We start from the raw sequence: 17668 nt of genomic DNA, 5'->3' as shown, positions 1-17668 counted from the left end.
AGTGGTTCCCCTTGTTTGAGGTCAGAAATTGGCCATGTGGACCTTTACTCATTTTGCAGATGGGGGCATGGATTCCAAACTGTGGTTTAGGCAGGGTTCCAGGGCACTTCAAAGTTCGCATGTAGTCTGAGAAAATATGTGTAGACCTCCCTTAATGTTGTGCTTTCCAAAGTTCGTTTGGCATAGCAATTCACTGCATAGGCAATGCACAGACAGTAACTTTGAGTCATGTGATTTGTTTGACAAGTTACTTATGTATTACAGTAAGTATAATTGCTTTCAGGGCTGCATTGTTTTTTCAACCACTTCCAATCTGTTCATTTCTGTCTTTGGTCTAGAAAAGAACCTATTTTAAAGACTGTGAAACAAAAGCTTTTCATTGGCTACATTTTACTTGCATTGTAAGTATTTTTATAATTTTGCAGACTACAAGTGTAGTACAATTCATGTATTTATAGAGCAGAAAAAACACAGGAAGCTAGAAGTTGTTTCTGGAAGAAGTATTTCATCCATTTTTATTGTACCTGCTTTAAAAAAAAATAGCAGGGTTGTAGGTGACTATGATCTGAATTATTTTTAATCCAATGGTCTTGCTAGTAGAATATATTTAGGTTTGTAAGCGTTACTTCTGGCTTGGTGTTTTCTGAAAAGATGAGAGGTTGGAAGGCATGAAATAATGGTTAGTTTCTGAAATGAGCTGTCATGCAGCATTTTTTTTTTAGCAAATGCCTGTCACTTTCCCTTTTCAGCAGTAAAATGGAAAGGTAAACTTTTCATCTCTGTTTTATACTCTATTTTCTGCGGGAAATTATGGGTACTGCTGTGATTTATATTTTGTCTATAGTTTTCTTGCTCTGCAGAGTGGATATAATGTAGGAATGCCATGGATTCAAGCTACAAGTGGTGTAAATGGCCAATTACTTACTGGAGGCCGGTCCTTAAATGACTCCTGAAAATTCTAACTCTGAAACTGGTGGATGTGCAGATAGACTGAGTGTGCCTATGACTGTAGGAATTGATCTTTGGCACTTTCATTATGTTTGGAGCCTTTAATGCCCACATTATATAATGCATTTATAAATAGCTTTATGTTTAAAATATATACGTTGTGCACAAAATACATCAAGGAGCCCGCTGTGGAAGTTAGAGAAACATCTGTTTTACCAAGAAACCTATGAAGTTTTCTTTCACAATTCCAACGTATCCATTGATTTTTGTTAAATCTGTGCAGCCCTGTGAATAGAATGCAAGACGTTTGCACTAGTAATGATAGTAAAGACGGGAAAGGAAATAAATTTGTCTGACCTTGTAAACTGCATACGCACGCTGATAGTTACACTGGCTCATCCCCAGAATTGAGGGCTTGGCAGCATTGCTTGTTTATAATATTCAAACACATTTCTTATAGCCTGCAGCATGTTGTACTACTTGTGGTCTTCAGATAAGGAAAGTAACTTTTTAATCAAAGGCCCAGCAGACTATCAACATTTCACAAGTTCTGTCAGAATAATTCATTTGAATAACTTGAATTGTCATTGTTGGTACACAAGTTCCTTTCTTCATTAAAAGACACTTTTGTGGTGTTTGATCGTGTTTCTGCATGCAGAAGTTACCAAGTTTCTATTAACTCTGATCTTTATTTAGTGCAATAGGACTGTATCCTGTTTGATTTGGGATTATGTTGGGATTTGTTTGCAGTAGATAATTGATGCTTCGATTGATATCTGGAATTAGTGTCAATTGGCCAGAATTTGCTGTTAAAATGATGGCAAGGCTATAATGGTGCCTAACCATTATTTATGGGTAAATGATAAGTAATCTCACGCAAGGAGCAGACAAGTGCTTAAATGGGTATATCCAGAAGTTGCTGTCCGGGCTGCGCTGCTCCATCATTAGCATCATGAAAGTGGCATCTTGCCCTGAGTTCCTCCATATTTTATAGGAATTTGCTGCATTTGCCCATTAATTGAGAATTACACTTTTCACAAAGTTAACTTTTGGCATTACAATCCTACATACTCTTAACAATGCAATAAGTGTTAATGATTGGCAATCTGGCACTGAAAATTAACTATTTAGTGTACAGTCACAGTCCTTCAGGTTTGGAGGTTTTAAAAATGTCAAATTTAAAATAAATGGATTCTTTTTTCTCCATACAATCTTTTCCTCTATTTCTCTTATGTCACATGTTTTGACATTGAGTTCCATCTGTTTAATTCATCCTCCTTCTCAGTCCTTTCTTTTACTTTTGCCCAATCATTAAATCTCATTGATGTAAGGATATACCTTCACTTGGGTCCCAGATGCCCTATTTCCCTCGCTGTGTCATTTTCAGCAACTATGTGGGCAGAAAATTTTGTGCTGAAGAGTGCAGGGAGAAGGGTGAGAATTATGTTTGAAGATCCTTTTTGGATATATTGGGTTATGTTCAGCTGCATTCAAGATGGGTTTTTGGATTTTTCCCCTATTGGTAAAATCATACCCATTATATTGCCGGCCAGTTTTTATCTAGTTGGAAAGAGCGTATAGTGATTGCAGTAGTCTTTTTGGTGACTTCAGCAGGGCCTAACTTAAATATGTCTTTATTGATTTTTTTTTTTCAATTGGGATAATAGCTTTTTTTTTTGCTAGGGGAAAGGTTCTATTGAAATTGCTTCAAGAGAAGAGACTGCATGGCCTTTTCCGGTGTTGTATTGGACAGAATTATGCATGAACCTCAATGAGATAGAAAATTTATATAAAGCCTATAGCCATTTCAAAGTGAGCAATTTAGTGAGTAGGTGTACTACCTAGTATGCACTGAGAAAATGGGACTTTATATTATTTGTAGGGTCTTGTAAAAGTGGCCCAAGAGGGCTTTACTCCAAAATTTACTTTTACTAGTGTTGACGGCTCATGGGACATCAGAGGTAAAGAGAAAAGCACATGCATAGAATGGACATGACTAATGAAACATCACCTAGGGCCATCACAGCACACACAATGCATACAGAATGTGGACTCTCTTGTCATGCTAGGCTGCCATCTGCCAAGAATGAGACATATTAATTTTGTCATGAACATTGATTTTAGACTGTTACTGGAGTGAAGAAAGGACTTGTTAAACAGATCAGCCATGGCTGGAAAAATAATTTGCATATTAAGATGGTGCTCGGCAGGACAAAGGACCATCCTTGACACATTCAACCCACAGTGGACCTTGATTACCAGGTATTGTGTGTAAGAGGAGCATTCCAGATACTGCTAGGGTGATGCAGTCCAAGATGTGGTCAGACCAGTTAGTCACATGACTAACCTGCTTAGCAACCTGGGTTTTCTGAATTGTACAAACTGTTTGAACTGAGAGTGTCTGTTTGCTCCGGGACTGAGAAGATCTCTCCTGTCTGCCCCCATCTCTTTCTCACAAGCCTCTGAATCCACTGAAGATGCATGAACCCCAAGAGAAAATAGTCTCCGACAGCAAACAAGGTTTAAGAAGAATACTGGGCCCCAACGAAAAGCAAGATCTACCTACAATCATGAACTCTACAGTGATCTTGAAGAACCATAACAAAAACTCTTCTGATATTGCCTCAAACTTTTCCACATTTTTTAGGCTCTATTTTGCATGTGTGTATTATGTCTACATGCTAGTGTGGGCGCATTGTGTATGCGTAGGTGTCAACCAAATTGGAGTTTAATAAATTTCAATCTTTTTAAACCTAAGAAAACCTGTTTTGAGCTAGTTTCTTTGCCTTATAATTGGAAGGTGGCGAACAAGGATTCGCCAAGGGGGAGCTAAAAACAGTGTTTAAAATTAAACTCTGTTACGGTAAGACCAGGTGAAGGCTGAGCGGGACCCCTAGACACCTTTCTCACCTGGTCGTAACAATATAATGAAGTAAATTGGCAGGGTAGATGGGGAACAACTTTTACCCCTAGCAGAACAAGCAAATAAACTTTAGAAATTTTTCACTCTTTTTTTTCTGGATTTGCTTTTAACCAGTTTTGCTCAAATTCTAAGATTATGTGCACCACTCTGCCGTGGATGGCCCGAGATGCAAAACCAACTGAGCTATTTAATTAGGAATTAGATTTTTAAATTTTTACTTCAAAATGAAATTATTTAAGGATCTGGAGAAAATGGTGTTTTGAAAGTAAGTTGCCATGGCAGACGAAATGCCAAAGCAGGCTTGACTGGTTGAATAGCTTACTCCTATTCTTATGAAAATGAGCCACCCAAGAATCTGTTCTTTTCCCTCCTATTTCTTATCTCCATGCTGCCCCTCGGTGACATCGCCTGAAAGTACGACATCTGAATCCACATGTAAGCTGATGACACCCAGCTCTACCTCACCACCGCCTCTCTCGATGACTCCTGTCTGAATTATCGTGTTGCTTGTCTAACATTCAGTCCTGGATGAGCAGAAGTTTCCTCCAGCTTAATATTGTGAAGGCCGAAGCCATTATCTTTGATCCCTGCCACAAACTGTTCCTGAGTCACTCATGCCATCCCTGCCCCATGTCATTGTCTGTCTGAGGTTTTTGAAACTTTTGTGTCCTATTTAACCCTGAGGGGAGCTTTCTACCGCACATCCTGTCCATCACCAATATCGCCTACTTCCACCTCTCTAGCATGTCCATTTCCACCCCTGCCTCAGCTCAGCTGCTGCTGAAACACTCAACTATGCCATTGTAACTTCTAGTCTTGACGATACCAATACTCTCCTGGCTGATCTCCCACCCTCTAAGCTTGAACTCATCCGAAACTCTGCTGTCCACATCCTAGCTCTCTCGCTGAGTGCTGTTCGCCCATCACCCCTGTGCTCACTGACCTATATTGGAACTTGGTCTGACAATGACTTGATTTTAAAATCCTTATTGTGTTTGAATTCCCTCGATAGCCTCGCCCTTCCCTATCTCTCTAACCTCTGCCATTCCTATAGCCTTCCGAGACCTCTGCCCTCCTCCAATTCTGGCCTCTTGTGCATTCCCAATTTTAATAGTTTCGCCTTTGGTGGCTGTGCCTTCAGCTGCCTGGACCGAGGCTCTGGAATTCCCTCCCTAAGTGCCTCCACTTTGCTCCTTCTCTAAGATGCTCTTTAAAACCAAACTCTGACCAGTTTTTTGGTCATCTGTCCCATATCTCCTTATGTAACTCTGTCAAATTTTGTTCAATAACATTCCTAGGAAGCACTGTGGGATCTTTAACTTTGTCAATGAAGCTATGTAAATGAAAGTTACTCTAAGAGCAGATAAAAGAAAATTACTGCTACAGGTTGCCTTTTATATTTGATCTGAATAAGTGAATATTGCATAGTTAGTACTGTAAATGCAGTGAATAGAGCTTTAAAGTGGTTTATTGTAACTTAGTTTGTAAAGGGTTACTTACACTCATCTAGCTTGTAATGATGCAAACACATAGTAACACATTAAGATTTAATTTGTGATAGTGTAGTCTGCCTATGGTAAAAGCTATTGCAGCTTTTAACTCATGACCCAGAACACTCTTGTTCTGACGTACGTTATAAGATCTCTGCTTCCTCTTGCCTCCCTTTAAAGGCCCCACTGATGTGGGTGGCTGTGGTCTTTAGGGAGGAGGTTCACAATAGAACTGGTTTGCTTTACTATATAAATTTGATCAGTTTCCTGCTTGGCTTGCAGCACAATAGATCTGGCTGCTTGGATCTGAACTTAAGCCAGCAGGCAAAACTTCCTGCCCCGTGCTCACCATCCTGGCTTATTTCCCCTACAGCTGTCTGGCCTTGATATTTGGCTAACGTCCCAGAAGAATCTGTTCTGGAACTGAAAATGGGATAACTGCAGCTGACAGGTGGAGATCAAGCTTAAGATAATTATTGTCGCTCAGTTCTAAACAGGTAAAATATCCAGTAGTTTAGCAGTTTTCTTAGGATATAAGGATTTTTTTAAAAATAAGATAACTTCTCTAAAACTACAGATGTCTTAAAGTTTGTGCATTTCCAGTTCTATGTGTATGTCCATATGCTAAAGCATCCTGAAACAAAATGTGGTAAAGCTCGGCTTGAAGAAAAGTAATGTGTTGCAAAGTTGATTTCCTTTGAATCCAATCAAAACAATCAATGTTATTTGTTTTTAACCATGAAACATTTTAATTTTCCAAAATGTGAATGTAGACTTCTGATTAATTGAGGGAATTTCTTGGCAGTCTAAGATGTGATGTGTCCTATTCATCTATGTTCTTCTTTTGGAATTGGAGCTACACTGCTAGTTAATGGAATTATGGAGTTGAAGGTACCAAATGGAATTGTCTTTTGCATGATTTTCTGCCCTTTCTTGAATCGCTCCAACTACATTAATCCTGGAAGCTGAAGAGAAACTGATGCCCACTCTACTGTTCTACTATTCTTAGCTAACCACCAACAGGAGAACAAGAGTGACTGAGCAAAAGATTCTTCATTGGAGTTTCCCTTGCCTCCATGTAATAGCACAGTTCAGATTGGGAATTCAGTGGGTTGACAGATATCAAATTTTGGCCCCTCACTTCATTTCATGTCACACTAAATGTTATATATTGAACTTAAATATGCTTCTTAGGATTGAGGGAAATAGCATTAAAATAAATATGAATATAAATTATTTGAAAATTATCTGCTGTGGAATGTTTATTTAATAGCCATCTAATATTTCAATGTTTCCTCCACTTTTTCTCATTCTTGATGTCACTCTGAATTTTGTACACTGATTTTAACACTCTTTCTGGAATGGGAAACCCAAAGGTCTGCATAGTACTCTAATTGGCCTAGCCATGATCTTGTTAAAATTTTTAAACTGATGCTATCAAACCATTAAACAGTTTTGAATAATTCAATAAAAACAAGAAATGCTGGAAATACTCAGGAGGTCTGGCAGCATCTGTGGAGAGAGAAGCAGAGTTGACGTTTCAGGTCAGTGACCCTTCAGAACTAGCAAATATTAGAAATGTAAAGGGTTATAAGCAAGTAAAGTGGGGGTGGGGCAATAGATAACAAAGGAGTAGGTGTAAATAGGACAAGGTCACAATAGCTGACCAGAAGGTCATGGAGCAAAGGCAAACAATATTTTAATGGTGTTGAAAGACAAAGCATTAGTACAGATAGGGTGTGAACGGACTGAAAATTGAACAACCGCAAGTACAAACATGAAAAAAAAACAGTGGGTAAGCAAACTTAGATGAAATAAAACAAACAAAAAAAAAATTTTTTTTTAAAAAGAAAAAATAACTAAAAAGTTAAATGGGGGGCCCGTCATGCTCTGAAATTGTTGAACTCAGTGTTCAGTCCGGCAGGCTGTAGTGTGCATAATCGGTAAATGAGATGCTGTTCCTCAAGCTTGCGTTGATGTTCACTGGAACACTGCAGCAATCCCAGGACAGAGATGTGAGCATGAAAGTGGGGGGGTGGGTGTTGAAATGGCAAGCAACCGGAAGCTCGGGGTCCTTCTTGTGGACTGAGCGGAGGAGACTATCTGTACTAATGCTTTATCTTTCAATACACCATTAGCATATTGTTTGCCTTTGCTCCATGACCTTCTGGTCAGCTATTGTGACCTTGTCCTATTTACACCTTCTCCTTTTGTTATCTCTTGCCCCACCCCCGCTTTACTTGCTTATAACCTTTCTACATTTCTAATATTTGCTAGTTCTGAAGAAGGGTCACTGACCCTAAACGTTAACTCTGCTTCTCTCTCTACAGATGCTGCCAGACCTGCTGACTATTTCCAGCATTTCTTGTCTTTATTTCAGATTTCCAGCATCCACAGTATTTTGCTTTTATTGAATAATTTAATGATGCTGTTCAAACTGTCATGGCATTGTGCATGGGGAGTCAAGACCAAGTGTAGTTTTAAGGTGAAGTGGGTTAATGGACAGGGGATTTTTGGGCTACGGCATGCACACACAATTTTAGTCCCCATTTTTAAAAGTCCCATGTATTCTTTCATTGCTTAGATTTAATATTTATACATTAATAGAAAACCTTGCCATTCATTACCACTATGCAAGATCTCTATCCTGATAAACTAACTTAAGAGACTCCGGATAAACTCAGTGATTTGAAAAAGGTAGTTTGATCAAAAATTTCAAACCAGTTGTCAGGACCCAGTGAATTTAAATAACTTGTTAAATACAAAAGGAGCTGCAATTCAAGAATGTTTCAACAAGCTTCACAAGATGTTTGTTTTACTGGATAGCTTGGCTCCTCCCTTGGGTAACTACTTGGCAACAGCCAGTCTAATTGTTTCAATAAATGCCAAGTTAAATTGGTGTATGATTATTTGAGAGTGATTCTGCTTTTTAACCACTTATGTACCAACAAAATGTAAGCAATATCCTTCTGAATCATGGATAAAAATGGTTCCTTATTTGTCACAAAGATAAATGGTCTTCATTATTATAATCTGATCTTTAACTACATATTTATTTTTATTGGGTTTTTTGAACTCCACACAGCATGCATGTTGGTAGGTGAGATGAACCAGATTGGAGGTTTGCAAAATAAAGATCACGATGACTAATAATTAGGAAGATACTCTTTGACTGGAACTGCAAATAATAAATAAATTGTCTTCATTGAATAATTTTTCTTTTGACTTCTAAGCAACGATGTTTATATCTCCTGGACAGTGGAAGGGACGGGTTTACAAACAGCATCCTCTTAATGGCCAGTGTTTCTGTTGCTCTAAAATTTACCTATTAAGAATATATTTTACCCTAAGATGGCTTACTTATTTTCTTAAGATTTCAGGTGCCGGAAACAGCAAAATAAGTTCTTGGAAACTAAATAATTGGTAGATCATTTATGGACTGCAACTGTAAGATCATGTATGCCTTTTGAGAAGAACTGTTTTGGAATTTTAAATATAAATAATAGGTGATGGATGTGTGTTGAAACATTCAGTTTCTATTCTTTTGTGTCCTTTGTTACTTCTGTCACTCTCTGCTTGTCTTGTTTTCTGAAAATACTAGCTATTATGGAAAACATCAGCTCAAAGAAAACTGAAATGCTGTTGGACATGGAGACACTTTCATTTTTCCACTGAAAAAATTAGATTGTTTTGGGATTAGAGGATGAACAAAAACAAGCAACGGTAAACTACCAGTATTGACTTAAATATTTGTGTGAGCTATTTGCTTTTTCTTTTATTTGTAAGCATTCATGACTAGTTATTCAGGAGCAGTTTTCATAAGTCTTCATAGGTTTGCAGTAGTAACTTCCTTCCCACTTTCCTGGTTTTGATTCATGCATTCTTCAGACCACTTCAGTTCTGATTTGCTGCTGGCTTATGTCAGCCATATGACTAAGTGTGACAGAATGCAATTGTTACACTTATGCAATTGTACTGATTAGTATCATGGAGAACTGTGTAGCAATAAATATCTCCAAAGTTTGAAGAATATACCAAAATAAGAGGCAGGACAAATAATGAACAACAATGTAACCAGTTTAAGAAGGCGTTAGATCTAAGTAACCGAAGTAGCAATCATTACGGATAGCTGAAAAATGATTTTAGTGTCAGAGTTGGAGCAAGTAACCAAAGTCAGAATATTTAAGTGTAACTATGATCGCTGCTCAGGAAAGCGATTTTAGCATTTATAGAGGATCTATAAAGCTGTCAGTTAAGTCATCTGCTTTTTATAAAAGTAGACAGTGTTTGCTATCGCGCAGTCTTATTTACGGCATAGAAGGAGGCCATCGGGTCCATGCTGGCTCTCCATGGAGTTATCCATTGTCTCCACTTCCACCACCCTTGTGGGCAGTGTTATCACTCGCTATGTAAACAAAGTTCTTCCTCACATCACCTCTGCAGCTCTTGCCCAAAACCTTCAATCTGTGTCCCCTAATGGAAACCGTTTTTCCTTGTCTAACTAGAAAAGCCTGTCATATTCTTGTACACCTCTATCAACTCTCCCCTCAATCTCCTTTGCTATGAGAACAAATCTAGCTTTTCCAACCTAACCTTGTAACTAAAGTCCTTGATCCCTGGAACCTTTCTGGTAAATCTCCTCTGCAACCTCTCAAGGACCCTCCCATCCTTCATAAAGTGTGATGACCAGAACTTGGATGCAGTACTCCAGTTGGGGCCTAACCAGAGCTTTATAAAGATTAAGCATAACTTCCCTGCTTTTGTACCCCCTCCCGACTGTGTGCAACTGTGCTGCCACGCCACCTCTGGTGGGTATGTCTGCCGATGGGACAGGACATAACCAGGGATGGTGATGGTAGTGTCTGGAACATTGTAAAGAATGATTTTTGTGAGTATGACTGTCAAGCTGTTGCTTGACTAGTCTGTGGGAGAGCTCTCTCAATTTTGGCATGAGCCCTGAGATGTTAGTAAGGAGGACTTTGTAGGGTGAACAGGGCTGGATGTGCCATTGTCATTTTTTTTATTTTTTTATTTAGAGATACAGCACTGAAACAGGCCCTTCAGCCCACTGAGTCTGTGCCGACCAACAACCACCCATTTATACTAATCCTACATTAATCCCATATTCTCTACCACATCCTCACCATTCTCCTACCACCTGCCTACACTAGGGGCAATTTACAATGGGCAATTTACCTGCAAGTCTTTGGCTGTGGGAGGAAACTGGAGCACCCGGTGGAAACCCAACCCATGCAGTCACAGGGAGGAGTTACAAACTCCGCACAGGCAGTACCCAGAACTGAACCTGGGTCGCTGGAGCTGTGAGGCTGCGGTGCTAACCACTGTGCCACTGTACCCACCAAGATGTCAGGAATATTTGGGCTTCCAACTTTATCTGATGCAACTACTTATTCCAAGTGGTGAAAGCAGAGATGATCATTCGATGGGCACTTGAAGGGAAATAAACTTGCAGGTCTGTGGAAATATGTTAAGCTGTAGAATTTATTTTTAATGCAGCTTGTTTATAAGCCGCTTGCATATGAACCGTTATCAAGGCAAAATTGGACAAAATGGTTCATTTTTGTCCCTTCACATGAAAGATTACGTGTCTGTGCTGATCAACGCAGTTAATGCCTGCTGAACATGGTCATCAGATTTTTCTGGAGCTCTTCTATACCACCCGCCTCCGCCTCCCAGTAAAAAGATAAACTTTAATGTGGGAACTGGTGCATTGGCCTGGGTTCCTGGATTGCTAGTCCAGTGACAGAGTTGCAGACATTGCGGGGCATCAGGCTGGAGGAGAATTAGTCAGACACGTTGATCTGGGAGGCAGTCACACCCGTTAGGTTAGGTAGAACATTTGAGTTGGTCATTGATCAGGGACAGAAGGGTGTGACTGCAAGCCAGGCAGGTATGGGGATCCAGCATGTAGTGATGGAGGAGCCTCAGCCCTTGACTTTGACCAACAGGTACGTGTTGGTTGATGCATGTGTAGATGAGACCAAGGACTGTAGAGTGGATGAGAAAACTGACCATGGCACTTTAGTGCAGGATGCCATTCAATTGGGGGATGGGGGTAGGGGTAGGAGAGGAGAAGCGGAAAGGAATGTGGCTGACAGGTCCCTGGGTCCTGAGGGATGTCATTCTAGGGTCCTAAAAGAAGTGGCTAGTGAGATAGTTGATGCATTGCTTTCAATTTCCCCAAATCCCCCAAATCTTGGGAAGGTTCCATTTAGATTGGAAAATAACGAATGTAACTCCTTTTATTCAAAAAGGATGACAAAAAGCAGGAAACTACAAGCTAATTTTTTAATTTTAATTTGAGATACAGCACTGAAACAGGCCCCTTTGGCCCACCTAGTCTGTGCTGACCAACATTTATACTAATCCTACATTAACCCCATATTCCCTACATTCCCACCATTCTCCTACCACCTACCTACACTCGGGGCAATTTACAATGGCCAATTTACCTATCAACCTGCAAGTCTTTGGCTGTGGGAGGAAACCGGAGCACCCGGCGGATACCCACAGGGAGAACTTGCAAACTCTGCACAGGCAGTACCCAGAACTGAAACCGGTTCGCTGGAGCTCTGAGGCTGCAGTGCTAACCACTGCGCCACTGTGCCGCCCTATTAGCTTAACATCGGTCATAGGGAAAATGATAGAAGCTATTAAAGACATTCTAGCAGGGCAGTTAACAAAATTCAAGGTAATCAGGTGGAGTCAACATGGTTTTGTAAAAGGGAAATCATGTTTAACCAATTTATTGGAGTTCTTTGAGGAAGTAACATGTGCTGTGGATAAAGGGAATGTACTGTACTTGGATTTCCAGAAGGGATTTGATGAGGTACCACATCAACAAAGGTTATTGCGGAAAATAAAAGCTCATGGTGTCCGGGGTAGCAGACTGGCATGGAGAGAAGATCGGCTAGCTAACAGGAAACAGAGAGTATGCATAAATGGGTCATTTTCTGGTTGGCAAGATGTAACGAGTGGTGTGCCACAGGGATCAGTGTCGGGGCCTCAACCTTTTACAATTTATATAAATGACTTGGATGAAGGAAACGAAGGTATGGTTGCTAAATTTGCTGATGACAAAGATAGGTAGGCAAGTAGTTGTGAAGAGGACATCGGAGGCTACAAAGGGATATAGATAGGTGAAGTGAGTGGGCATCGATCTGGCAAATGAAGTATAATGTGGGAAAATGTGAAATTGTCCATTTTGACAGCAAGAATAAAAAAGCATATCTAAATGGTGAGCGATTGCAGAGCTCTGCGATGCAAAGGGATCTGGGCATCCTAGTGCATGACTCTCAAAAGGTTAGTATGCAGGTTCAGCAGTAATTAGGAAAGCTAATAGGTTATTGGTGCAAGGGGAATTGAATACAAAGTAGGGAGGTTATGCTTCAGTTATACAGGGCATTGGTGAGACCACATCTGGAGTACTGTGTAGCAGTATTGGTCACCTTATTTAAGGAAGGATGTAAATATGTTGGAAGCAATTCAGGGAAGGATTACTAGACTAATGCCTGGAATGGGCAGCTTGTCTTATGAGGAAAGGTTGGACAGGCCAGGCTTGTATCTGCTGGAGTTCAGAAGCATAAAAGGCGACTTGATTGAAACACACAATTTTGAGGGGTCTTATCAAGGCATATGTGGAAAGGATGTTGTCCTTTGTGGGAGAATCTAGAACTAGGCGTCACTATTTAAAAATAAGGGGTCGCCCATTTAAAACAGATGAGAATTTTGTTTCGGAGGGTCATGAGTCTTTGGAACTCTTGCTAAAAAAGCAGAAGCAGAGTCTTTAAATATTTTTAGGCAGAAGTAGATAGATTCTTGATGAGCAAGGGGATGAAAGGTTATAGGGGGTAGGTAAGAATGTGGAGTCAAGGTTATAATCAGATCGGCCATGATCTTATTGAATGGCAGAGTGGATTTGAGGGGCTGAGTAGTTTACTCCTAATTCGTATGCTAGTGTTGGGGGACAGTATAGTCAGGGGGTAGATACTGTTGTCTACAGCTGTGACCGGGAGCTCTGAAGGTTGTGTTGCCTGCCCGGTGCCAGGATTAAGGACATCTTGTGGCTGGAGATGAACTTGTGGTTGGAAGGGAAGGATCCAGTTGTCAAGGTCCACGTAGGAACCAATGACATAGGTGGAATTGGGAATGATCTGGGAGAGTTTGAGGAGTTAAGGTCCAAATTAAAATTCAGAGCCTCAAAGGTACCTTTGGATTGTTAGCGGAGCCCATGCCAGCTGGCATAGGGTCTAGCAGATTAGTGTTAAATGCGTAGCTCCAAGAGTGATATGGGAACAAAGGGTTTTGATTTGTGGGGCACTGGCACCAGTACTTGTTGGAGGGAGCTGCTTCGTTGGGATGGGCTCCACTTAAACTGGGCTGGAATCTGCCCTGGCGAATTGCATACCCAGTTAGGCTTTATACTAACTGGGGTGGGGAGGGGGGGTGGTGGTGGTGGCAGGGTTCAGGTAAAGGGAGATTTAGAAATCCAGAGAGGAAAGTCAGGACAATAGAACCGTCCAGCAGTGTGGGTCAAGACAGGAAGGGACAGAGTGTTTAATGGTACTAGTGCAACAGCAAATAAAGTGTATGCAAAGAATAGTAAAATAAATTAAAATTATAGGCTCTTTATCTGAATACGTGAACCATCTGAAATCAGATAGATAAACGAGCGGCACAAATAGAGATAAATGATTTACAAAGAACAAAGAACAGTACAGCACAGGAACAGGCCATTCGGCCCTCCAAGCCTGCGCCGATCTTGATGCCTGCCTAAAACCTTCTGCACTTCCGGGGTCCGTATCCCTCTATTCCCATCCTATTCATGTATTTGTCAAGATGCCTCGTAAATGTCTCTATGGTACCTGCTTCCACCACCTCCCCCGGCAGCAAGTTCCAGGCACTCCCCACCCTCTGTGTAAAGAACTTGCCTCGCACATCCCGTCTAAACTTTGCCCCTCTCACCTTAAATCTATGTCCCCTAGTAACTGACTTTTCCACCCTGGGAAAAAGCTTCTGACTATCCACTCTGTCCATGCCGCTTATAACTTTGTAAACTTTGTAAAATTTAGATTGATTCACCATTACATGGACTTGTTTACGAGGTGACCAAGGTTTGGAAATAAATATTCCAGGGTATACAACATCTCAAAGACAGACAGAATGGAAAAGGAGGCGGAGCAGCCCTGATTGTAAAGGATGACGTAAGGATAATAGTGAGAAAGGATCTTGGCTCAAAATTCAGGAATTTGAATCCGTATGGAGATTAGGATTAGCGAGGGTCAGAAAACACTGGTGGGAGTAGTTTATAGGCCCCCTAACAGTAGTTATACTGTGGACAGATCATTTAAGCAAGAAATAATTGGAGCTTCTTAGAGGCAAAGCAATAACTGTGGGGGGCTTTAATCTTCACATAGACTGGACAAATAAAATTGGCAAAGGTGGTCTGGAAGTTGAGTTTGTAGAATATTTTTGTGGCAGTTTCTTAGCACAGAATGTTGTGGAACCAACTAGAAATAAAACTATTTTAGATCTAGTATTGTGCAATGAGGTAGTGTTGATTAGCAATCTCATAGTAAAAGATTCACTGGGAAAAAGTGATCATAATACAATTGAATTCCATATTCAGTTTGAAAGTGACATATTCCAGTCCCAAACATGAATCTGAAACTTAAAGCCATTTTTAAAATCTTCGTTCATGCGTTGTGGGCGTCGCTGGCAATGCCAGCATTTGTTGCCCATCCCTAATTTCCCTTGATATGGTGGTGGTGAAAGCAGTCCATCTGGTGCAGGTACAGCCATAGTGCTGTTACGGAGGGAGTTCCAGGATTTTGATCCTGTGACAGTGAGTGAACGTGAAACATTTCCAAGTTAGGATGGTGTGTGGCTTGGAGGGGAACTTGCAAATGGTAGTGTTCCCTCATGTCTGCTGCCCTCGTCATTTAAGGTGGAAGTAGTCATGGGTTTGGAAGGTGCTATCGAGGGAGCCTTGGTGAATTGCTGCAATGCATCTTGCAGATGGTGCGTCATGGTGGAGGGAGTGAATGTTTAAGATGGTGGACGGGGTGCCAAACGAGTGGGCTACTTTGTTCCAATAGGGGTCGTGCTTCCTGAGCCACACTCATCCAGGCAAGTGGAGTGTATTCTGTTACACTCCTGACATACGTCTTTTAGACAGACTTTGGGGAGCAGGTGGTGGGTTACCTGCCGCAGAATTCTCAGCCTCTGACATGCTGTCTTAGCCACAGTATTTTATGGCTGCTCCAGTTCAGTTCTTAGTCAGTGGTGACCCCCAGGATGTTCACAGGGGAGTCAGCTATGGTAATGCCATTGAATGTCAAGGGGAGATGGTTAGATTCGCTTTGAGCTATAGTCATTTACAGCACAGAAGGAGGCCACTCAGCCCACCGTGTCCATGTCAGCTTTCCACGGAGCTATGCAGTCAGCTCCACTCCCTGGCTCAAACCCTGTAGCCTTGAGTCTATTTCTCTCAGGTGGCCATCCGACTTCCTCTTGAAGCCATTGATCGTCTCCACCACCCTTGTGGGCAGTGAATTCCAGATCATGACCACCCGCTGCATGAAAAAAGTGCTTCTTCGTATTCCCCAGCATCTTTTGCCCAAACCTTTCAATCTGTATCCCCTAGTCCTTGTACGATTTTGTTTTTTTAATGTTAACAGTTTTTCCTTGTCCAGCTTATCTAAGCCTGTCATAATCTTGTAAACCTCCATCAAATCTCCCCTCAATCTCCTTTTGTTCTAAGGAGAACAAACCCAGGTTTTCCAACCTAATCTTGTAACTAAAATCCTCCATCGCTGGAACCATTCTGGTAAATCTCCTCTGCATCCTTTCAAGGACCCTCACGTCCTTCCTAAAGTGTGGTGACCAGAACTGGACACAATACTCCAGTTGAGGCCTAACCAGAGCTTTATAAAGGTTCAGCATAACTTCCCTGCTTTTGTACTCCATGCCTCTATTTATGAAGCCCAAGATCCCATATGCTTTGCTAACCACTCTCTCAATATGTCCTGCCACTTTCAAAGATCTATGCACATGCACCCCCAGGTCTCTGTTCCCGCACACTCTTTAGAACTGTGACATTAAGTCTACATTATGTCAGGCAAATCGCCCACCTGCCAGGACTGAGGCACACATTATTTCGCCACATGAACATTAAAACTTAAAATTACAAGCCCCGATTGGAAGGACATTTGCATAGTACCAGCCAATGTTGAAACAATGGGGACCCAGCAGTTGCTTCCCCAATACGAGTGGTCAGACCAGTTTTAATTAAATGACTGACTGTTGAGGTTTGAACTTGCAACAAAGGATTCAAAATCAGAAAGCTTTTGGTTTGAGGAGATTTCCTCTCCTGCCTGCTTCCATCTCTTCCCGCGGAATTGAATCTTGTGAAAACACGAACTCCGAGAAAGGTTTCCTACGTGAACAAGGTTTTAAGAAGACTACTGGGCTCCAACAAAACCCAAGACCATATCCTCAATCAAGGAGTACAGCGAGCTTGAGGAACAGTAACAAGCTGTTGCCTCATACTGTTCTTACTTAGCTTTTCTGTCCCTATTTGCATGTTTATATCAGCGTGGGCACGTCATAAATCTGTAGGTGTGAACCATATTAGATTTTAAGTTTAAGGTTTAATAAATTTCACCTTTAAACCAAAGAGAGCCTGTTTATGCTAATTTCTTTGAACAAAAGGGGAACTCAAAACACTGTTTAACATTAAACCCTGTTACAATAAGACCAGGTGAAGATAGTAAGAGACCCCTAGACACCTTTCGCACCTGGTCATAACAATTTCCTCTCCCTATTATTCCTCCTGCCAAAATGAATCACCTCGCACTTGTCTATATTAAATACCGTCTGTCACCTGTCTGCCCATTCTGCTAGTCTATCTGTGTCCTGTTGCAAGCAGTTCATATCAAAATCACTGTTTGCCGCACTTCCAAGTTTGGTATCAGCAAATTTTGAGATTCTTTGTATTCCAGGATCCAAGTCATTTATACTTAACAAAAAAAAGCTGTGGTCCCACTACTGACCCTTGGGGAACACCACTGTCTACCATCCTCCAGTCTGAAAAGCAGCTATTTACTACGACTTGCTGCTTTCTGACCTTAAGTCTATTTTTTTTATCCAATTGGACACTGTGAGCCTCAGTTTTGTTAACCAGTCTTTTATGTGATACCTTCTCAAAAGCTTTGTTAAAATCTGTAGAAACATCTACTGAATTCCCTTCATCAACCTTCTGTTACTTCCATCAAAAAATTCAGTT

General features: G+C 41.0%; 1 protein-coding gene across 4 annotated transcripts in view; it reads left to right on the top strand.

Moving 5' to 3' along the window:
• LOC137369810 (protein tyrosine phosphatase type IVA 3-like) overlaps positions 1-17668 on the top strand; it is a 246789-nt gene that overhangs the window by 60142 nt on the left and 168979 nt on the right. The window contains exon 1 of one of the 4 annotated variants that reach the window (XM_068031349.1): positions 296-401. The exons of 2 other annotated variants lie outside the window; for them this stretch is intronic. The gene's annotated coding sequence lies outside the window, so the exon portion shown is untranslated. Of the gene's footprint in view, positions 1-295; positions 402-5604; positions 5859-17668 lie in introns of those variants that run through there. One more of the 4 variants, XM_068031345.1, reaches the window with a different exon arrangement.

Source organism: Heterodontus francisci, chromosome 5 (genome assembly GCF_036365525.1).
Source record: "Heterodontus francisci isolate sHetFra1 chromosome 5, sHetFra1.hap1, whole genome shotgun sequence".
NCBI lineage: Eukaryota > Metazoa > Chordata > Chondrichthyes > Heterodontiformes > Heterodontidae > Heterodontus > Heterodontus francisci.
Note: the sequence above shows the minus strand (reverse complement) of the source record. Positions and strands in the feature narration are given on the sequence as shown.